The sequence below is a fragment of the Armigeres subalbatus genome, chromosome 2 (genome assembly GCF_024139115.2).
Source record: "Armigeres subalbatus isolate Guangzhou_Male chromosome 2, GZ_Asu_2, whole genome shotgun sequence".
Classification (NCBI taxonomy): Eukaryota; Metazoa; Arthropoda; class Insecta; order Diptera; family Culicidae; genus Armigeres; species Armigeres subalbatus.
The window spans coordinates 10,414,413-10,437,170 of record NC_085140.1 but is presented as its reverse complement, the minus strand read 5'-3'; the positions used below and the strand labels follow the sequence as shown (position 1 = coordinate 10,437,170).

The 22,758-nt window shown below is 39.8% G+C and overlaps 1 protein-coding gene across 1 annotated transcript in view; it reads left to right on the top strand.

Annotated features, from left to right (window-relative positions):
* LOC134217692 (sodium-coupled monocarboxylate transporter 1) overlaps nucleotides 1-22,758 on the top strand; it is a 264,070-nt gene that overhangs the window by 221,878 nt on the left and 19,434 nt on the right. The window lies entirely within an intron of this gene.

Genomic DNA, 22,758 nt, shown 5'->3' with positions numbered 1-22,758 from the left:
CCCACTACACATCTCAAACAAGAAGCATTTTCTTGTACTTACCGACTATGGGTACTCGGTTTTATGGAAGAGAATCCTGTAAACCGCAGTTCTACACACACTTCGTTGTTACCGCTTATGGATAATTGGGACAAAATTTTTTCCTTGCTCCAAGTGATCTCACACACGTTAGTAGTTTTCCTTATAGGACATTTTCAACACAATTCCCCTCGCGGGATGAGTGGACATCTGGCTATTTGGAGAGAAGTATGTCGGACAGCATTGTTTGTTACACTGACGGCTCCCTCCTCGAAGGTAGAGCAGGTGCAGGCGTCTATTCGCGTGAGCTGAGATTGGAACAGTCACACTCACTGGGTACACACTGCACTGTCTTTCAAGCGGAAATATTTGCCATCATGTGTGGAGTGCAATCTGCACTGCAGCAACGCATTATGGGCAAAGTAATATACTTCTGTTCAGATAGCCAAGCAGCTATTAAAGCTCTCGCCTCGGCCAACTCAAGGTCGAAGTTAGTAATCGCATGTCGAACTCAAATTGAGGAACTGAATTCAGTTAATACTTTACACCTTATATGGGTACCTGGCCATTCTTCCATAGCTGGAAACGAATTGGCTGATGAGTTAGCTCGTAATGGAGCATCGCATGACTTTATTGGTCCTGAGCCAGCTATTCCAATATCCAAGTGTTGGGTGAAGCTTTTGATCAACTCTTGGGCTGTCACTCAACACAAATGGCATTGGAGTAGTCTGGATTCATGTCATCAAACAAAATTGTACATCCGGGAGCCATCTCCGGTAGTAGCAAGCTATTTAGCTAATCTGTCTAAACAGAATTGCAGTGTCTTAGTCAAGGCCTTGACAGGTCACTGCCGACTGAACTATCACATGGCAAATATTCAACGCGTTGAATCATCTGTTTGTGATAGTTGTGAATCCGATTATGGAACTTCTTATCATCTAATATGTAACTGCCCAGTCTATGCACAATTGCGCTTCCAAATATTTGGTAAACACTTACTTAGTGAAATTGACTTCAGAAACCTGAACCTTCAGAGTATTTTGTTGTTCATAACCCGTTGTGGTAAGGAGCTATAAGCTCTTGTACGCTAATGCGTTGTATGCCCTCTTCAAGGGCCCTTTTCCAAACATTCTTTTTGTTCTCCCATCCACATTCCTTTCCTTTTAGTTCACTTCCTTTTCCGTCAGGTGTGTGATGAAAAAGGCTGTGAAGGCGATGGCACAAATCTCCCAAATTGAGGTGAACGTGCCCCTGAAGCCGACGTTCTGATACCTGATATGTACTTGTAAAAAACATAGCCCTAAGAGTTGACTTAAAGTGGAAAAGGGCAATTATAAGACCAAATTAATGTTTCATTACTTTGACATGTTGAAATAAAGCATCAGTAATGCATCGCTGCATTCGTAATGCTGATTTAGAGTATCGTTGTATGACAGTTGATAGATAAATGCAACTTCACATCGTTAAAACTGATCTAATGCAATTAGCATTTAGAATGCCGATGTGATTGATATACGTGCAATATTGTAATGCTTGGTGTTACTTGTGTGATCATTTTATCGAAAAAGTATTTTGGCCTTTTACTGAGAAAGGTTATTTAGTCAAAAATACCATTTGACCGAACGGGTCATATGACCGAGCATGTTGTTTATCCGAACAGGTCAATTGGTTAAAAACGTCGTCCATTAAATGGTATTTTTCACCAAATGGTTTATTTAGAAGTGCGTTACGTCGCCACTAGTGGTCTCTGGAATTACGCCGTCAACGTTTCTCTTCGGCGGGCTCCTGTTTAAAATCTGCCATGTCGCTGATTTATAAATTTTCACGCAGGTAAGAATTTTCAAAAAGTCTACATTATTCAATATTGCATTTTAAATAAATAACTTTTAGTGAAAACTCTGCAAATATTTCCTTATATTTTTTAAAGAACTCTGAAGAATTCCACAGCGAAAATGCTGCAAAAATGTTAAAAAAAAAACAAGCCGTAGAAAAGTCCAGGGTGAGTTCCTGATAATTTTGCGAAGAAATTTAAAAAAAATTGCCGACGAAATTTTCGAAGAATATGTCATTGACATTTTGAAGTCAGAAGAATTTACCGAGGAAATTAAAAAAAAATAGAAGAAAACTTCGAATAATGTCCTAAGAATTTGCGAGAAAATTTCAAAAAATTCGCCAAAGAATTTCTGAAATATTTCTCGTGCAAATTTATAAAAAGGGTTATAGGAGTTTGTTTAACAGTTTTGTAAATAATTGGAATTGGAATTGATCCTGGAAATTTCTTGAATACTTTCCTGGCAGCGATGATCGCTGGCGCTGCAGCAACCGGCTAAAAAGAATCCTGGTTTGAATCTAAAAACGTCGTCGCTGCCGAGCAAAATCACGACAACGATTTATGGATTCGCAATGACCTTGAGACGATTTTGTTCGTTTATTTCCTTAATTTACTTCTCACACAATAAAAATGAGCTTCGACCTTACAAGTTAGTACTTGGACGAAAGCTTTTGAATATATCTTTCAGCTGAGGGTATTAAAATAAATATTGGTGTTAAAATCACTCCCTACGACTTGATCAATGTAAAATTACAGTTCGGCCCGCGGGCCACACCTTTGTTTTGCTTTGATCGTTTCGTACGGAGTGAACTTAACACCAATAATATCCGTTTCATTACCCTTAACTAATAGATATATTTAAAAGCTTTCGACCAAGTGCTAATTTATATGGTCAAAGCTCAGTTTTATTGTGCAAGAAGCAAATTAAGGAAAATACGCCCAAAGTACTGGGCATCACTGTATTAGGCTAAACGAAGTTTTTGGCAATATTACTCATTCGGAAAAATAACAATTTCGGCTAAATGGGTTTTTCTGCCAAACGACAATTTTCAAATATTTAAAAAAATATTTATTGGGTCAAGTGACCGGTTTTTTTAAATTACTCTTTTCGAAAATTTTTGGTAAAACGGCAATTTCTGCCAAATGATTTAGTCGGCTTTATTCTATACAACTTTTTTGGTCAAATTACCAGTTCGACCGTATGCTTCTTTCGCTTGTATTTCTTTTACAGCTAAATAACCTTTTCAGCCATACCGTTTTTGGCCTAGTGTTTTGGTAATATGATACATGTTCATTAAGGCCTCTCTTTTTGAAGTGTTCCACTGGTATGCATTTCATACTAAGAACATGATAAAGTAATGAATAATATCATTACCTCCTGAACCGAAATTCGTCCAGCGTGGACGGATTCCCGAGTAGACGAAAATAGCTCAATAATATCAATTGTTGATCAGATAGCAACATTAAATATATGGACATGATTGTATTGATAGATAAAAGACAGACGACAATATCAATATTTTGCACAAAACTATCATGAGGAAATCAAGTTAAGCTATTTGTAAGAAGTGATTAACATGTGCCATTAGTTTGTTCTTATCCATAGCATATCTTGATATTTGGATGATATTTCGGTGCAAGTTTCTGATATGGTCCATATCATGTTTTGTTACTCTATTATTGGCTTTTGTCCGGGTTTCGAATCAAAGAATGAAGGTCGGTACAGCTATTTTAAAACTAAATATTTACAATTTGAATTGAAGGAGATCACTGTCATAAGATGGAGATCCATTGACTAATCTCCCACTGTGAATAGTGCAATACGCACCTTGAGAAGTGATCCCTTTGATTTATATTTCGTTAATCTCATTCAGATCACTGCTATTTGTAATTTAAATACAGTCCCATTTCGAACAATTATGGTAAACACGCGAATCAATTGCACCTGAAAATTCGCTTTTGCTGGGTGGCCAAAAAGCGTACTGTAAATTATATGAACAGGATAAGATAAATTATTAATAAATTTATTACCTGAAACCCACTTTAATTTATTATTATTTCATAAGATAGATGGCTTTCGGATCTGCACAGATTGCGATCCCTCACGGATACGGTAATGGCTACCTGGGTATGCCCTTAAGAAAAAAAAGCCTTTTGATGAAAAAAAGTCATTTTTGGCTTCCTCGCCTTTGAAAAAAATGAATCTGGAGAAAATAAAGATTGGAAAAAGAATACTTTTTCTATTATACGCCTTCTATGGATACCGGAGTATGTTATCCTGAATTTTTGACCATACATCTTAACCTTCTTCGGATATTAGAAAAAACTTACGAATAAGATGTTGGGGTCATATTGACCCAGAAATGTAAATGCTTATAAAACAGTCAAATTATAACCGAATTGCAAAGTTTATATACCATTCGAAAGATAAACTCATCAATTTTGTGGCTATGTGGTGATATGCTGGTTCTGGAGACAATGGCCACCGGGAAACGACTTCCACGGGGACCTTGTCGGTCACATAAGGGGAACATAAAAATCGCTCCATATATGCCATTCGATCGCTAATTCTTCATAGATTCTCTTAAAACGGTAATGCATGGTCCATGAGAGGGCTTCCGATGAAAGTGGCCACTCCTTGTACATGCAAGGTGCCCCCGGGGAACCCGCAGGAGGGGACATTTCCGTTTTAGCACCAAAATATGCCGTGCGGCAACTCTTTCGTCATGATTTTCCACCAAACAGATGGTTATGTGCTTGAAATCGATAAGTGACCACATTGGCCACTCCTGGTACATGCAAGGTTCCCCCGGGGAACCCGCAGGAAGGGACATTTCCGTTTTAGCACCAAAATATACCGTGCGGCGGCTCTGTCGTCATGATTTTCCACAAAATATATGATAATGCGCTTGAAATCGCTAAGTGACCACATTGGCCACTCTTGGAGCCTATGAGGTGCCTCCGTGGAACCCGTAAAAGGGGACATTTCCGTTTGAACACCAAAATATGTCGTGCGATAGCTCTTTCGCCATGATTTTCCATAAAATAGATGATTATGTGCTCGAAATCGATAATTGACCACATTGGCCACTCTTGGAACCTATGAGGTGCCCTTGGGGAACCCGTAGAAAGGAATATTTCCGTTTAAACTCCAAAATATGCCATGCGCTGGCTCATTTGTCATGATTTTCCACAAAATAGATGATATTGCGCTCGAAATCGATAATTGGCCACATTGGCCACTCTTGGAGCCTATGAGGTGCCCTCGGGAAACCCGTAAAAGGGGACATTTCCGTTTTAACACCAAAATATGTCGTGTGGCGGCTCTTTTATCATGATTTTCCACCAAAAAGATGGTCATGCGCTTGAAATCGATAAATGATCACATTGGCCACTCTTGGAGCCTATGAGGTGCCCTCGGGGAATCCGTAAAAGAGGAAATTTCCGTTTTAACACCAAAATATGCCGTGCGGCAGCTCTTTCGTCATGATTTTCCACAAAATAGATGATTATGCGCTTGAAATCGATAATTGACCACATTGGCCGCTCTTGGAGTCTACCAGGGGCCCCCAGGGAACCCGTAGAATGGGATATTTCCGTTTTAACACCGAAATATGCCGAGCGGCGACTCTTTCGGTGTGTTTTCCCACCAAAGAGATGGTTATTTGCTCAAAATCAATAAGTGATCACATTGGCCACTCTTGAACCACATTGGCTACATTTGAAACCTATGAGGCTCCCTCGGAGAACACGTAGAAGATGACATTTCCGTTTAACACCGAAATATGTCGTGCGGCGACTCTTTCGTCATAATTTTCCACAAAATAGATTATAGTGAAAGAGCTGCTGCACGGCATGTCTTTAAGGGCCGATGTCCACGTAAAGTTTTTTCAAGCTGCGTGCACGCCGCGTCCACGCAAGGTATCCGGCATCAAATGTAGTCGTGCACACGTTTACGTGTGCATTACTCCATTTGATGCTGGGTACCTTGCGTGAACGCGGCGTGCAAGCAGCATGAAAAAACTTTACGTGGACATCGGCCCTTAAAGACATGCCGTGCAGCAGCTCTTTCACTATAATTTTCCATCAAATAGTTGGTAATGCTCTTGAAATCTAATATCAACCCGGGGGAACCCCAGGCCCAATTTCGGTAATTGTGGAGTGCCTTGAAGAATTCATTGAAAGTGTCTGTGCACACAATATCTAACTCACTTTTAAGGAACTTTTCCTCAACCGAATTGCTCGCAGTAAATAGCATTCGACGAAAATCCTGCCCTATTGTTTCCTATTGAAAATTAGCCAGATCGGACTATGGGCTCCGAAGTTATGGCCAAAATACTTATCTCAGCAGCTACATGGGAAAATCCCTTTTCTGGCACTTATGCGCATCCGATTGGCTTGCAATAAGTTGCGTTCAGCAGAAAGTTTTAGAATGCAAATAAACAAATATGAAAAAATAAGTGCTATCTACCTATTAGTGTTATATTAGCCTTTTCTTATATATTTCTCAACCCTTTTGAACGAACGATAAAGGCACCATCACCACTAGGTAGATTAATCTTGTTTTTTTTTTTCTATCAAATAGGTCATTCGTTCTGAACTTAATATCTACAACCTACAAGGTACCCGCAGGAGTCTCACAGAAAGAGAGATTTTTTTTATATCAAAATGTGGCGTTTTCATATCATTGTCCCCGGCGATCGGTGAAAACCTCAAACTTCTATGAGTCGATATTGAAGGGACCATCGACTAAAGGTAATATCGAGATGTGGAATAGTAAATCCTTGGAGAGCTGTTCGAAGGAATCATCACAGTAGCCCAGAAACTATTTTTTAATTTGACTCAGTATACTCAATTTCAAATGAAGAACAATTTCATGCGCATAACCAACTTCTTGAAGACTTGTGGCCAGGGTAGACAATGTTAGACGTAGATTGAGCTGCCGCAAGCGGCACAGTACATTTGATATAACCATGAAAATGTCCTCTCCTACGGGTTCGCAGGGCATCTCAAAGGTTCCAAGAGTAAACAATATCACTAATCAACTCCATGCACATGACCATCTGTTTGATAGAAAATAACAAAGAAAGAGCCACCGCACGGCATATTTTGGTGTTAAAATGGAAATGTACTCTTCTACGGGCTCCCGGGGCACCTCATAGGTTCCAAGGGTGGACAATATGTCAATAATCGATTTCGAGGGCACCTATTTGGAGGAAAATCACGACGAAAGAGCTGCCGCATGACATATGTTGGTGTAAAAATGGAAATGCCATCTTCTACGTGTTCTCCGAGGGAGCCTCATAGGTTTCAAATGTAGCCAATGTGGTCACTTATCGATTTCGAGCGCACGTCCATCTGTTCGATGGGAAAACATCAAAAGAGCCGCCGCACGGCTTATATTGGTGTAAAAATGGAAATGTCCCCTTCTAAGGGTTCCCTGGGGCCCCCTCATAGGTTCCAGGCGTTGCCAATGTGGTCGCTTATCGATTTCAAGCGCATAATCATCTATTTTGTGGAAAATCATGAAGAAAGAGACGCCACACGGCATGTTTTGGTGCTAAAACGGAAATGTCCTCTCATACGGAATACCTGGAGGCACCTTGCATGTACCAGGAGTGGCCAATGTGGTCATTTATCGATTTCAAGCGCATAACCATCTTTTTGGTGGAAAATCATGACAAAAGAGCCGCCGCACGGCATATTTGGAGCTAAAACGGAAATGTCCCCTCCTGCGGGTTCCCCGGGGCGCTTTGCATGTACCAGGAGTGGCCAATGTGGTCATTTATCGATTTCAAGCGCATAACCAAACCATCTGTTTGGTGGAAAATCATGACAAAAGAGCCGCCGCACGGCATATTTTGGTGCTAAAACGGAAATGTCCCCTCCTGCGGGTTCCCCGGGGGCACCTTGCATGTACCAGGAGTGGCCAATGTGGTCATTTATCGATTTCAAGCGCAATATCATCTATTTTGTGGAGAATCATGACAAAAGAGCCGCCGCACGGCATATTTTGGTGCTAAAACGGAAATGTCCCCTCCTGCGGGTTCCACGGGGGCACCTTGTATGTACCAGGAGTGGCCAATGTGGTCTTTCATCGATTTCAAGCGCATTATCATCTATTTTGTGGAAAATCATGACGACAGAGCTACCGCACGGTATATTTTGGTGCTAAAACGGGAATGTCCCCTCCTGCGGGTTCCCCGGGGGCACCTTGCATGTACCAGGAGTGGCCAATGTGGTCATTTATCGATTTCAAGCGCATAACCATCTGTTTGGTGGAAAATCATGACAAAAGAGCCGCGGCACGGCATATTTTGGTGCTTAAACGGAAATGTCCCCTCCTGCGGGTTCCCCGGGGCGCCTTGCATGCACCAGGAGTGGCCAATGTGGTCATTTATCGATTTCAAGCGCGTAACCATCTGTTTGGTGGAGAATCATGACAAAAGAGCCGCCGCACGCCATATTTTGGTGCTAAAACGGAAATGTCCCCTCCTGCGGGGGCACCTTGCATGTACCAGAAGTGGCCAATGTGGTCACTTATCGATTTCAAGCGCATAACCATCTGATTGGTGGAAAATCATGACAAAAGAGCCGCCGCACGGCATATTTTGGTGCTAAAACGGAAATGTCCCCTCCTGCGGGTTCCCCGGGGCGCCTTGCATGCACCAGGAGTGGCCAATGTGGTCATTTATCGATTTCAAGCGCATTATCATCTATTTGGTGGAGAATCATGACAAAAGAGCCGCCGCACGGCATATTTTGGTGCTAAAACGGAAATGTCCCCTCCTGCGGGTTCCCCGGGGGCACCTTGCATGTACCAGGAGTGGCCACTTTCGTCGGAAGCCCTCTCATGGACCATGCATTACCGTTTTAAGAAAATATATGAAGAATTAGCGATCGAATGGCATATATGGAGCGATTTTCATGCTCCCTTTTATGACCGACAAGGTCCCCGTGGAAGTCGTTTCCCGGTGGCCATTGTCTCCAGAACCAGCATATCACCACATAGCCACAAAATTGATGAGTTTATCTTTAGAACGGTATATAAACTTTGTAATTCGGTTATAATTTGACTGTTTTATAAGCATTTACATTTCTGGGTCAATATGACCCTAACATCTTATTCGTAACTTTTTTTGTGGGGTCGTTCCTGTTTCACCTTAAAATACTTTTATCATGTCAGATGCTTCATTTCCACAAAATATTAAAAGTCAAAAAAATTCAGAACGATCGGATTATCAGGTAAAAAGTTATTCTACTTTGAAGTTTCGTTTTGGGTAATATTGACCCCAACATGTTACTAAGGTTAACTAACTGAGCATATTCGCTACCCAGCATACTGTTTTCTCGGCTTCGAAAATGCTGTACCATGTGTTTGACGATGATTGATGTGGTGTAATGGTCACCCCTTCCTCTATCCGTAGATTGGTAGATTGTTCGGGTAGGTTGAACAACTTCTTCGTCTTTTAGTCAAGGGACATTTTGTCTATCACAGTTTCCAAATTTTCTGTGGTAAAGTTGAAGGGGTTAGAAAATATGGAATGAGTTTAAAAAGGAATCTCAAGCGCATTGCTGCTATAATTGCCATGCCAATATTTATCTCAATTCGTGGAAAGTTAGTTTTTTTTAACTTCCGTACAATTTACATAAACCAAAAATATTGAGATGATTTTTAGATCGTTTTTTGTCACTTTCACCCATAATTGTTACAATATTTGTAGGCAAATAGCCACCCAACGGCCAGGACATTTCTGCTCGCTTCTTCATCTTCTTCTTCTTCTTCTTCTTCTTCTTCTTCTTCTTCTTCTTATTGGCATTACATCCCCACACTGGGACAGAGCCGCCTCGCAGCTTAGTATTCATTAAGCATTTCCACAGTTATTAACTGCGAGGTTTCTAAGCCAAGTTACCATTTTTGCATTCGTATATCATGAGGCTAACACGATGATACTTTTATGCCCAGGGAAGTCGAGACAATTTCCAATCCGAAAATTGCCTAGAGCGGCACCGGGAATCGAACCCAGCCACCCTCAGCATGGTCTTGCTTTGTAGCCGCGCGTCTTACCGCACGGCTAAGGAGGGCCCAAGCTCGCAGTGACACTGAAATAACGAGAGTGTTGCTTTTCCTACGTAACACTCGCATATGTATTAATATTTCCATGTTTCGTATATACAATCGTGTTATTTTTTTTCGTTTGCTATATTGTTGTCGATTGTTTCAAGTCGTAACTTGAGCGTTTTATAATTATATCTATGGTTTTATAGCTGAATAATTGAGTCAATCTGGATCCCTATCTCTTAGATCAATCGTTTGAAATTCTGCCAAGATCCGATGGTTTCGATACCAATTGAATGCAATTATCGTTAGTCTACTTAACAGCGTTTTTTTTCGTTTAACTCAATTGGGAAACCATCCGTCAGTTTAATGATTCATAAAATTCAAGGATAATCCCCACTTAGAGCCAGTTACATCATATTAATCACCCTCCTGCGAGTGCACACCGCCACAGTGAAAGTGTTTGGCAAAACAACTCAACCTTGCACCAATCCCCATTTACCTCTCCGGAAATTCCCGCTCGCTCCGAACTCCAATCCGCTTGCCCACCCCCGTCGCGTCGCATTCCTTGTGCAAGCCCGAGGTGTTTGCTGCAGCGCTAAAAACAAGTCAAGATTTACTTGAACCACAAGCCACACTTCACCTTTCGCACCTGCTCCTTCGCCTCCAACAGTCCCCCCCAAAGCACCAAACTAGGCGACAGCTCTCACAACAGCCCAACTCGAGTCAGCCTTTCGAGGCAGAGCTTCCTTCGTAAGTACGCTTCCGCTCGCTGGCTGGTACCCAACCATTGTCGACGGTTGTTGGGGTGGATGCCAAGGCTCTGTCAGCAAGAATTACTCAAGATACATTGTTTGAATATTGTTAAAAAAAAGTCTTTATTTACCACCGCTTCCGACAAACCATTCATCATTCTCCGTTCAGCATCGTTAGAGGTACTTCTTCAAACCAGGACGACAACGGCGACCGACGGGGCTCTCTAACGAGGGGGTCATAGAGGTTCTGCCTCCCGGGTACTGAATGCAATGGTTTTGCTTACAGTCGCCTCCCGGCTCCCACCCAAGTGGAGGATGGAAACCGCCGCATGCCTTGGGTTCACTCTATGAGAGTAATTTTTCCTCCTCCCATTCTTATCGTGGTTGGTAGCAACCGGCTTCTCTAAACCAAATCCGATTCCCATTCGATAAGCGCCCGTATCTCACCACAAGAGTAGTGGCAAGCAAACAAAGCTCCCTTGCCATAGGGTTGATCCTGTCGCTGGAAGGATTTTCAAAGGGAAAAGCAAGCTTCAACCGTTTGGGGCCGCCTTCCACGAAAATGTTTGCTTTTCTTTTGCTTTTCATCATAACTACGAGATATATGTAGATAGATGGTTGCCGGGGATGCTTGGTGCGGCGGGCTGTAATTCACGTGAGCTGCTTCTGAGTTGAGCTTCACAAAGAATGCATTCTTGATCGAGGATTTTTTTCGGTACTCGAGATTCTGGATCCTTTCATACCAAAGCTGCAAAAAAAAAAATCGGGTTTTTCCTCTAAAAAGCGAAATCCGTTTTCTCCAGCGCAACCACGCCACGAATCACGCCACAACGAGTGCTTTACTAGCTCTGACGAAGAAAGAGCCTCGTTTTACTTTCGTTACATATAATACCATTACCGAGGAAGGGTAAGCCTGCCGCAGTTGACTGCAGGGGTGAGGTACGTGCCAATGCTGACGGGGGAGTGCCACCGGTTTCTACAGGAAACGGTGCATTCAACCGACAATGTCAAGTTGAGCAGAATCGACAAAGAAATGAACGAGGTAGTGGTTCAGATTTTTGTACATTAAGTGTACGACATTCTGTAGGGCTATTGAGATTCGGGAGGGTTTTTTTTTCGGCAACTGCAGATTAAAGAATTGATTATGTGACTTAGGGGTTGAAATTATTGACGCGGAATAACGAGAACGAAGGTTGCTCCTTGGATTATTTAGACTATTTACAGTATTTTGAAATTTGACCGAACCGAAATAATTCACGAACCGGAAATAATCTTTTCGTTTGAAAATGTCAATTGGAAATTATTGAAATTGAAAAGTTATCAGAGACCAACACATACTTCATGTGGGAAAGGGCTTTGTAACCTATTTGTATGAGAAAAGGTTCAGTTACGGAGCATTGATCATTCAAATATTACAATCTTAAGGACGTTTCAATGTAAGTAGCATCTTTAATTGTATCAACAAAGAATATATTGCAGAAAAGCTGTAGCTTCCGATTGAAAACGGAAGAAAAATATGTCGCTAATATTGCTGATATTGGAAGATACGATTCCATTTGAGTAGACGAGTAAGTCAGTGTTTAGTAGCTATAATTAGAACAGTTTTACTAAAGTGTTTAAGACGTTTGGACAACAGGGGTTTCGTCCTGAGTTCTGTGCGTCAAGCTTTTGTTGTATTCTTAGAAGAATTTCTTACGAAAGGCATCCAAGCATTTAGGTATAAAGGAAATCTCTTTAACTATGCAAAAGGCATTCAATCGAATTTTGACCAATCTTTTGCTTTCGTCGATAACGATCTTTAAGTCTGAACATCTGGATTTTTGTTGGAATCAACCATAGCAGCATAGCATAGTTACGGTGTACTTCGTAGATCCAGAACATCCGGATTTTCGTTGGAAGCGACCACTCCAAAAACTTGACCAACAATCTGTTATCTTCGTTATACTAGTTGTAGGAGATTACAATCTGCCTGAGATCACGTGGGAGATAGACGAAGATGTTAGCAGTTTCTTTCTGTCTAACGTCTCTTCTGAGCAAAAATATGTCCTGGGAGAGACAATCAATGGTTGCTTTTGGGCTGAGGCTGAGGAATGAAACGGTTTCTAGTAGTGATGGGCTATCAAGATTCCGTATACTATACAAACATACTTGGCAGATAATCACGGGTCTGAGCAAGAGTTTCTAAACCAATCAGTCTGCAGCAGCAAGTATAATCCGATGAGAAAATCGCGTATGACAAGGGTAGACAACGTTAGGAAAAACAGCGTAATCCAGAATCCACAACATAGACATTTGAGAGCCGCTTTTACTTGTGATTTGTCGGAAACATTTTAGGCGGTCAAATTCGACCGAAGATCAAGGATTAACCTTGTTAAAACCTTATCAAAACCACATAGCACTCGGTATCGTATCGGCCAACCGTTGATTGCCAACAGAGCGATGTACGGACTGGAGTTGACTTGTGTTAGTACTTCGGGAGCTTGTCAGCTTACTCTCCCCAGTCTCAACCAGTACCTGTGCTTAGTTTCCGGACTTTTTCTCTCCACTCCCGATGATGTTGTCTGCGCAGAAGCAGGTATCCTTCCATTTTGCTATCGTATGAAAGCAGTTATTTACCCAAAAACCATCGCATACGCTTTCACCACATCGGGAAACCAAAGGATCTCTCTCTTTAATAAAGAGGGTCGGTTTCTGCACACGATGGCCGGCGTTAGTCTTCCTCCAGTGGCTAGGGAGAGGTCACTGGCACTGAGTGGGGAGCTGGCACTCCTCCACAGTCAACGATGCGCTTTAAAATAGAGGACAGCACAGAAACTCTACGAAGATCGGTCGCCGAACTGCATAGCACCGAGATTAGAAACCATGAGCACCGCTACACTGACGAATCCCTTTCGAGGGAGGAGATCGGCTTAGGCGTTACAGGGAACACCCTAACTGTGTCGGATAGCATTTCTGAACAATTTAGCGTTTTCTCTGCGGAAACCACCACTCTCTGACAAATCGGTCTTGCTCCTGACTGATTCCGATATTGCCATTGCCGAAACACCCACGGGCCATTCTCAGTTACGAACAAATGTCCATAACCTTCGCCTGGGGGTGCCAGAGAACGTCACTGCGGACATTTTTGCTGGGGTCGGTCACTGACGTTAAAACCTGAATCAAAAACCAATGAGCAGCTTCCAGGACCACGCAGCTGCGGTGATCAAAGGATCATGGCATCCTGATGGAAAAACATGCCCAGTTCCCTGGTCTTCCATGGGTGTTATCGTCGTAAGCTTCCCCTCCCAGTGAAGCTACTCGGGCAACCCAACCTGGATCGTAAGTCCTGTGCTTCTCAACCATAATCATAGCAAGGTCAGCAGGGGATTTCTTCCCTGACTTCGCTAACATCCTTTCCTTGTTTTGAAACCAATCGATCTTTTTTCTTTTGTTTGACTGCGATCTGCATATTGTCATCGCTTAACTGACATTTTGATCAGTTTATTGCGGAAATCTATTTTTAGTCATCCGACCAAAATTTGCCGATGGAAATTTCCTATCGTGGAAGACGACTGCCCTCCTACCGTGATTGATGTTTTCTTTCAAGCTCATGTTTTTGTTCAGCTTATACTTTACAACTAAATTTTAAACTAATTAATGATTTGAGTGTATTACTTCTACGTGAAGTTAAACGATTTACAATGATATGGAAATGCTAATATCATCTTCCAAACTTAGACGTACATGTTCATGATAGAATTAGAGGGGAAAGTATAGAATTGACAGTTCCGTTAGGATACGGCAGGCATGAAGAATGTTTTTATAGAAGTCGATTTGAAAGCGAGCGGAGGGCAATATTTGTGATGGCACATATCACACGACCTTCCTTCTGCCAAGGGAAGAATATCAGTGTGGAAGCTGATATATCTCCACTGGCAGAAGACGAGACGAACGCAATGAGAAAACAGAACTGTGCAATAAAAATCCTATTCGACTAAATGCTGATGTCATATTAGAAATTTGGAGACAGTACTCGTCGATAGAAAATCCTTCCGCACGCGATGGCATATGAGCAAGTCAAACCACCTTCCTTTTGCCAGTGGAGATATAGCAGCTTCCACACTGATATTCTTCCCTCCCCCTTCATACGGGAGCTTGGCAGAAGGAAGGTCTTTGGAGTTTGAAAACCACACTGGTGGTGAACGATTGATTTATTGCAAATCTGATGATGGCTGAAAAGCAGTATGCCGAAACGTTATGCAAAATTATGCAAAGTGTGTGTTTAGTTTTCACCGAAAAATATTAACAAATTAACGATATAAAAGTTCACGGTGACCCAAACCCTACCAAGTGAAACGGTTATTATATTGTAAACGATTTAGCCAAAAATGTAATTTGATCGTACTATTCATTCGGCTGAACAAATAATTTAGCCGACATTTCCCTCGACAAGAGATGAGCCAGTCTAGGGCTGAAAATGTGTTTAATAAAATAAAAATTTCGCCAAACATATCAATTATTCACATGTAAATGAGAAGGGAGAAATAAAACCCAAATTAAACCACCTAGTAGTGTTAGAAAGTGAGAAATAAGGAATGAGAAGTGAGATCTCTCACCTATTTTTCCTACTTTTTACTGGCCACTTCTCATTTCTAACCTCTCTTTCTAATCAGCGCATAAGATATGATCTTCAATTGTGCAAATATACTATCCTTAACCAAAGAGCACTTTGAAAAGATATCATTTGAGGATTTGATGATTATCCTGAAAGCCATCGAAGTTTAGGCTTTATTCGCATTGCAAAGGTATCATCAAAAGCTATAAGAAATGCTTCTCCATGATGAGCATTGCACTTATTTACTGAGCGGATATATAACTAAAATTTTTGTCAAACGACCCGTTCGGTCGAACGACTGTTTCGACCAAACGACGTTTTCGGGCAAACGACTTTGTCGGTCAATAGTCCAGTTCGGCCGAACGATATGAGTAATTCTCGCTGAGACCGGGCCACTATTTGCACAAGGTTCGTAAAAATGCTTAAATTAATGTTCATTCGAAAGCTTTCGGCGAGTATATTAAGGACCCGAGTTAAATTCTTTAGAAAGATGGACTCCTCGTTAGTTATACACGAAATCACTTCCATGCACCCCTCGATTTTAGTCAATTCTTGACTCACCAAAACTATCATAGCTCCAATATTTCTTAACAGATCTTAGAAATCAGCATATCGTTGGAAAGAGGAAGAGTGTGTACTCAATTTACAATAACAGAAGCGCAGGCAGTTAAATTGAATTCGCTCGCCATATTGGATTTATTTTTGAAAACTATTTTTCCGCTAAGTTCGCAACCACCGATTTTGAATATTATTACTTATGGAAAGCTTTGCTTGTACTTTGTGTCCAAAAGTTTCAGTTGAATGTTCTTTCTATCGAAAGTTATGCACGATTTACCAAATTATTTATTTAAGGCCCATCTGACCAACAAACATTCCTTTTATGGTTAATATAATACTACGACGTCAGTTGCTTGATTTTATAAACTGTTCTATGTTTTCAAAAGGAAGAGCATACCTATAACAGTATTTTATTTGGAAGGCTCAAAAGTTTTGAGCATAACGGAGCCGAATTCAAGTTATTATTTTAAATAATTCAAGAATTTTGGTGTTGGCAATTATAAAGGTAAACGAGATTTACTTTTGATTATTCTGCACTTATTTTTCTCAACATGTTACCTATGAAAAATATAAGAATAGCTAGAAGGGATGTTTTAGTTTCGCTTGCTTGTTTGTATTGGTGTAAATAAATGAAGAAGCAAAAAATCTGCCTTTTCGTTAGTTAAAGTATTTATATAATTACAGCCGATATTTCAATCTAAATAAAAAAAACCTATTTGACGGCATTGCTCATGTATTCAAAAGTCTTATTTAAGGTAGCTTAGTTAGTCAAGAATGGACAAAAATCGGGAAGTACATAAAAGCGATTTTGTGTAAGGTACACTGGGGGAAGTAGAAAAAGGGGGTAAGTGTAAAAATCGACTCGAAAAATTGGAATTGTACTTACTTTACAGTTTTTACCACATCATAACATTATATAAGAATATACTTTGATGTTCACACTAATACTATGTTGAAATTTGTTTAATACATACACTAACATGGTTAACGCTTGAACTGTAATTTAAGGTTTCGCGAAAAGTTGATTTTTGCATTCATAAAATCAATTCTTATTTGCACAAATTGTTCTTTTTTCAAGTTATTTTTTATCACTGGTTTCCACTATAATACAATTAAACTAATCCCATTCAATTGGTAGTGGTTTGTATCAAGAAAAAATAATTCAAAGATTTTACACTTACCCCAAGTATCAAACACTGCGGAGGAAGTGGATAACGTTCTTAATACGCATTTGATACGATAGCTCTGAAGCTTAATATGTTCCTTCTTTGTTATCATTGTGATTCCAGTGGTTATTGGACTCATATAAATGAGAAAATGCCTTATTAATCCACCATCGGTATTGATGCCTATCACATGTTTTACATATGAAAAAAAATGCATAAAAAAGTTAAAAATAGCACTGATAGGTAAATATATTGTATAATTCACATTAATTTTTGTTCATAACAAGTTTCGCCGTTGAATGCATTTTTTTTTGCGAACAAATTGGTTAAGGACAAGTGCTTAAGAATAGTTGATAATTTTTTACGTGCTTTGCGCACTCACATACATACAATTCGCACATACATACATCATCTCAATTCGTTAAACTAAGTTGGTTAGTTTAAAACCCTGTAAGTCCCATTTTTCCTTTAAAAAGTTCATCTTTGGGGCGAACATATAGACTTTACGTACACTTAGTGTTCGAGAAGGCAACACCAGCCCTCTCCTAGCTATTACGTGAATTCCTTGAGGATCTATTCCGTTAAGGTAATGAAATTATTCCACAATAGATATTCAGAGCAATTATCGTATTGATTTTAGCTATATGTAACTACTCATCAGTATTGAAGGTCAAGGTAATATGGGTTTTCCACTTACCCCATCCAACTAGGGTAAGTGGAAAAACAACTCCTAATTATAAAATCTATTTCCATAAATTTCAAGCGACCAAAATGGTATGAATTATCGCACAGTTGGTGCAAAATTGACTGTTTTTGATAGCCCATTTTGATTGAACGCATTTAAATCATTTAAACTGGTTTTACACTAATTCAAACATGCACTATCGATTTTTACTTTGAGGCGTTTGAGGATTTTCAAAACATTCTTTAACAAATACGAGGAGTTTGTTTTGATTTTTTTTATTTTAATATTTTTTTTTTATTATTAGACTAGTAGGACATAATTTTAAATAAATATTTGTAACGGCCTAATTAAAAATAAAATTCGAGACACTGAAGACGGCCTTACCATATGAGGTCGAAATACGTATCTGTCAAAGTGACAATTAAATGGTGGAATTAAATAGGATAGTATGAACTCGTCTTATGACAGATGAATCACTTTCGATCAAACATCTCTTTCACATACAGCGTCAAAAGTCCAATATCACTTCCCCGCCGTTTTTCTGCTGCTTTCGTTTAATATATAAATATCAAAACATCAAAGAAAATAAAACTCAATACAATAAGGACTGTTCAGTTTATTGAGAGGACACTTTTACATGACGATATAAAACAGACAGATTGGTCAATTTTGATAGAATTTGCTTTATCGTATATTATAATACACTGTCAATCAACTGTAATTTTTGAAAAGAGATTTTTTTAAAAAACAGTTTAAATCCAACAAAATGGCGCCTATTGTCAAAGCTTCTCGAATTTCGCGTAAACATAAGTTTTTCAACACATTTTTTTATAAGCTAAATTGACAGTTATAATAAAAAATGTAAATCGGGATGTCACCTAAATCATCATGAAGATCAGAAAGAACCACACTGTCATTGATTTGTCGATATCCAGAACATTAGAGCCTGTGGCAGCCCGGAAACGGAATATAAACGGTTTTAGCTGTTGAAAATCCAACAAATTGAGATTGTTATAAATATATCAAATTTATGAGTTAGAATTGTTTCGTTGATAAGTGGATTTCATGTCTAGAAGGTCAGATAATATATTCAACGAAACAAAACTGATTTCTTATAAGATTGATGGTTTAAAAAACATCGACAATGCAAGGTGTCCTCTTTATACACTGAACAGTCCTTACACCATTTGTACCAATGAACACGACGGAGGACACGACGAAGTAGTAAAAACAAATGATCAATCAAGATTAAGTTTGTGTTCCGTGGAAGATACGCAGTTAAATGCAGTTCACTACATCGACTAATTAAAAATATTAAAAAAATAGATGGCCCATTCATTCACGAAGCATTGACACAGCTGTCTTATTTACCGGATTCTGTTAGTACCGGGTAGAAACCATGAACAGAATAACAGTAATATGGTATGAAATAGATTGATGTAGGAGATAAAAGATCAGGCAACAATATCAAGCATTTGCACCGAAATATCAATAAATATCAAGACATGCCATGGATAAAAACAATCTAAAAGCTTGAGATATTGATCACTTCTTACAAATAGCATGATTTGATATCCTTATGATACTTCAGTGCAAATCTTTTATCAGTTTGATCTTTTATCAGGATTTGTTATTATTGAGCTATTTTCTTCTGTTGGGGTACGGGATGCATGATTTATGTTTCTAAACCTTCCTAACAAAATAATAGTTTAATTTCGCTTCCTCAGCCTGTCAACTTGCGCAGATCGATTGGAAGACAATAACAAGCAACCTTGCGTCTCCATTAATCGTATTCAACAACCGATGGTTTATATTTCTCTAACCGTATCGTAAACTTAATAAAGTTATTAGCAGAATTTTCTCACATTTGACGTAGTTTATTCAATTAGTCATCAAGCCTGTGTGATTTTAATTTAAGAAGGTGTTAACATTGCTTCGTGTTTCAATACGGCCGCTTCTCTATATTATCAGATTTTAACTACATTACGAGCTAAAACAAGCAAACTCATATAGATCCTCGCCAAAACTAAAGTGACTCAATTTCGCCAATATTTAAACATCCCCGTTAACATCCCAGTGCGCGTTGTACCCACAGCTTTAAATCAGCTTTCGTTCGTTATTTCATTAAATTCATTTTGAATTTTCACATCCCGTCGGGCAGCTTTACTGACAATCAGCTGAGAAAGAAAAACACAATAATCATAAAAACCGACAGACCGAAATCAGCGCTCGCTCTGGTCGACGACATGCCGAAAAAAAAGCGTCCCTTTAGTTTAACGGCTTCGTATGGAACTTTGCTCCAATCATGTTCCCGCAGGCCGGCAGGAGGTGGGAAAAGCGAGGAATAGATTTAAAAATTTCATACTCTGATTATTTTCCACATTTACTCACCGAAGCTCACCGCACCGTTACCGGTGTCGACGTCGACTTCGGTGGCACAGCCATCATTTGCCATCGGCACTGCCACTTTTCGGAAGGACGCACCGGAACTGGGCGAAGAGAAAGTATGTTACCGAGCCATCATAATCGTGGAAATTTTCGGGCAAAATTCGCTCTTTCGCATCGTTGGACGTCAGCAAAAGTCATATAGCCATTCATTACCACTGTGTCACATTATAGTGGCTACTGTGACCACGACCGAAACCATCCATGGCGTGGGCTGGGTGGTGACAGCCCGGATATTTCAATCGACAGATTGCTCCGCTGGAAAAGAAGAAAGCGTCCACGGTTCCGCCGAACCGAATCCGACACTGGCCCGTGTCATTGCGTGAAAGGTTGATGCATAAAAATCGATTCGCGTTCCGTTTATTTTTTGTGGAACAATGCTGATAACAACGCAAAATTTTCGCTGAAAGGCTTTCGGATTGAAAATGTAGCGAAGTTTTATGTGAAATTTTAATAATCACATTAGGGGGCTTATGGCTTACAGTGGTGGGTGTCCGTATGGAAGCTAGTCAAATGTGATAAAAATGCATCAGATTTTTTAAAAGCTTTGTTAAGCGCAGTTCTTTTTCAGCATTTGATTTTGTTTAATTTAATTTCCATATTCATGACGAGGCATAGTTACCTCGAATCTCATCTCACATTATTTCAGAAATTTTGTGTTTGACACCCTCTTGTAACAGATGAGCTTTCTTTCAATTATTTTACTACTGTGAATTGTAAAAAAGGAATTTTTACTGATGATTTGAGAGGTTTCAGACTTCACTGTGCGCACAATAAGAGAAACCAAAAGCTTCTGTGCTCTGCAGCAAATCACGATTTTTCCACGCAGGAAAACTCTTACTTCGGTCGAAAACGTGGGCAGGCGAATTTTTATGACGGTTGTAAAATGAATAATCAAATTTATCCCCATCAGTAATTCCAATAAACATGAAACATTATCGATAGGTTTATAGCTTGGCTCGTTGGCTCGTACTTTGGGTGATTCACCGTGCCCGGGCAGGTATATTATGGAGATGATGGCCCACGCAACGAAACAGACAGCTGGTTGCCGTCATGACGTCGTTTTATTGTCAGCATTATTATCGAAGGGATCCGGTGTGGAATCTGCACGGTCGGTGGATAAATACCGACCGACAGGAGTTCATCATAACGATCTCAGAACCTGCAAGGTGGCGCACCGTCAGGTGGAACGTCACATAAAAGCTTCCCCAAGGCTTCCTCAGGATGGTGAACTTGAACTGAATTGAGTGATTACGCAAGAGGCCAACTAGAAACCACGTGCCTATGCAATACAAGACTTTCAACCATTCTTGCCCATTTGTTTGTTGGGGATTTTTACTTACCCCATCATACTGATGATCATGGAAAATAAGTTCCTGAGCATCATTGACAATATTTTAAGCTATTTAACCAACCGAATTATATAGCTCTCTTAAATATAGAGCAAAGTATAGAAATTTTTTATTTGATCAAATCAGGAGTTTTTATAATTAATAAATCGATTAATAAATGACACTTTTCCAACCTGTTGACAGAAAACTAATAAAAGCAAAAGACAGCTGTGAGAACCGTCTACTTTAGAACAGAGCGTGGAGACGCATGGTAGATCGTAGCAGAAAGTTAGCCTCACTATGGGGACTTTCACTAGACCATTGTTTCATCGCTCAAAACATTATCTTCGAACATTATTCTTCTTCTATTTACAGAGGATAGAATACGACGAGTTCTGAGAAATCGCCAAAATCGATTACAACTCGTTGTTAAATTTTAGAAACAAACGACAATACGAACCAAGTCGTTCTATCACGAACCCAACCTTTTCTAGAAGTAGATTACATGGCCAGAATGGTGTCCCACAGTGCATCATCACGTTGTTTATGAATGGCCCGCCCAAGCAGGAGATTTCTTTGCAATCTGCAGTGCTTCATTGTAGCCTTCCTTTTGTTGGCCGGCTCAAACGAAAGAATTGATAAATTTTACACGTTTTATGAGCCACCAGCCGGTGCTTTGGTATCTTGTTTCAGCGAAATTAAAGTAAAAATGAGTTTTCAGCCACTTCTTAGCCGTCTAAGAAAGGAAGACTCTGGGTGGCTTATATTGCCTTTGGATTTGGATAGGTAGCCGTGATAGAACCCGCAGTGGTTTAATTGGTGGCTATAAATTTGCTCTCAATTTCCAGTACTAGACAATGAAGATAATTTTAAAGTGCTGAAAAGGTATTTTTGGTAGACAGCTTTACTGCATGTTATTTCAAGATACCAGACGCTGTAGCTTGTGCATGCTGTTCAGTTTTGATTTATGGATCCTTTTCTTTTAGCTTAGCGGTTATAAAACTACATCATTCCTGACGTGAATGAGAGAAACCTGAAGTAATGTTTAAATGGAAGCGTTTTCGATTTGCATGGAAATCTTTCAAATTTCTAATGAAAGATATGCTTCGCAGAATGTGCTTTAAAAGTGCTTAATAATACATATAAACAAGATTTCTTGCCAACATAATCTGAAAAGATGTGAAATTTTATTGACCTGTAAAAATATAACTTTAAAAATAACTTTGCATTCGAATTTGACTTAAAACTGCAATTGAGGTTGGCTGGTATTTCTCCGGTTGAAGAATGAATGATATTTTAATTCTAAAAAAATATTG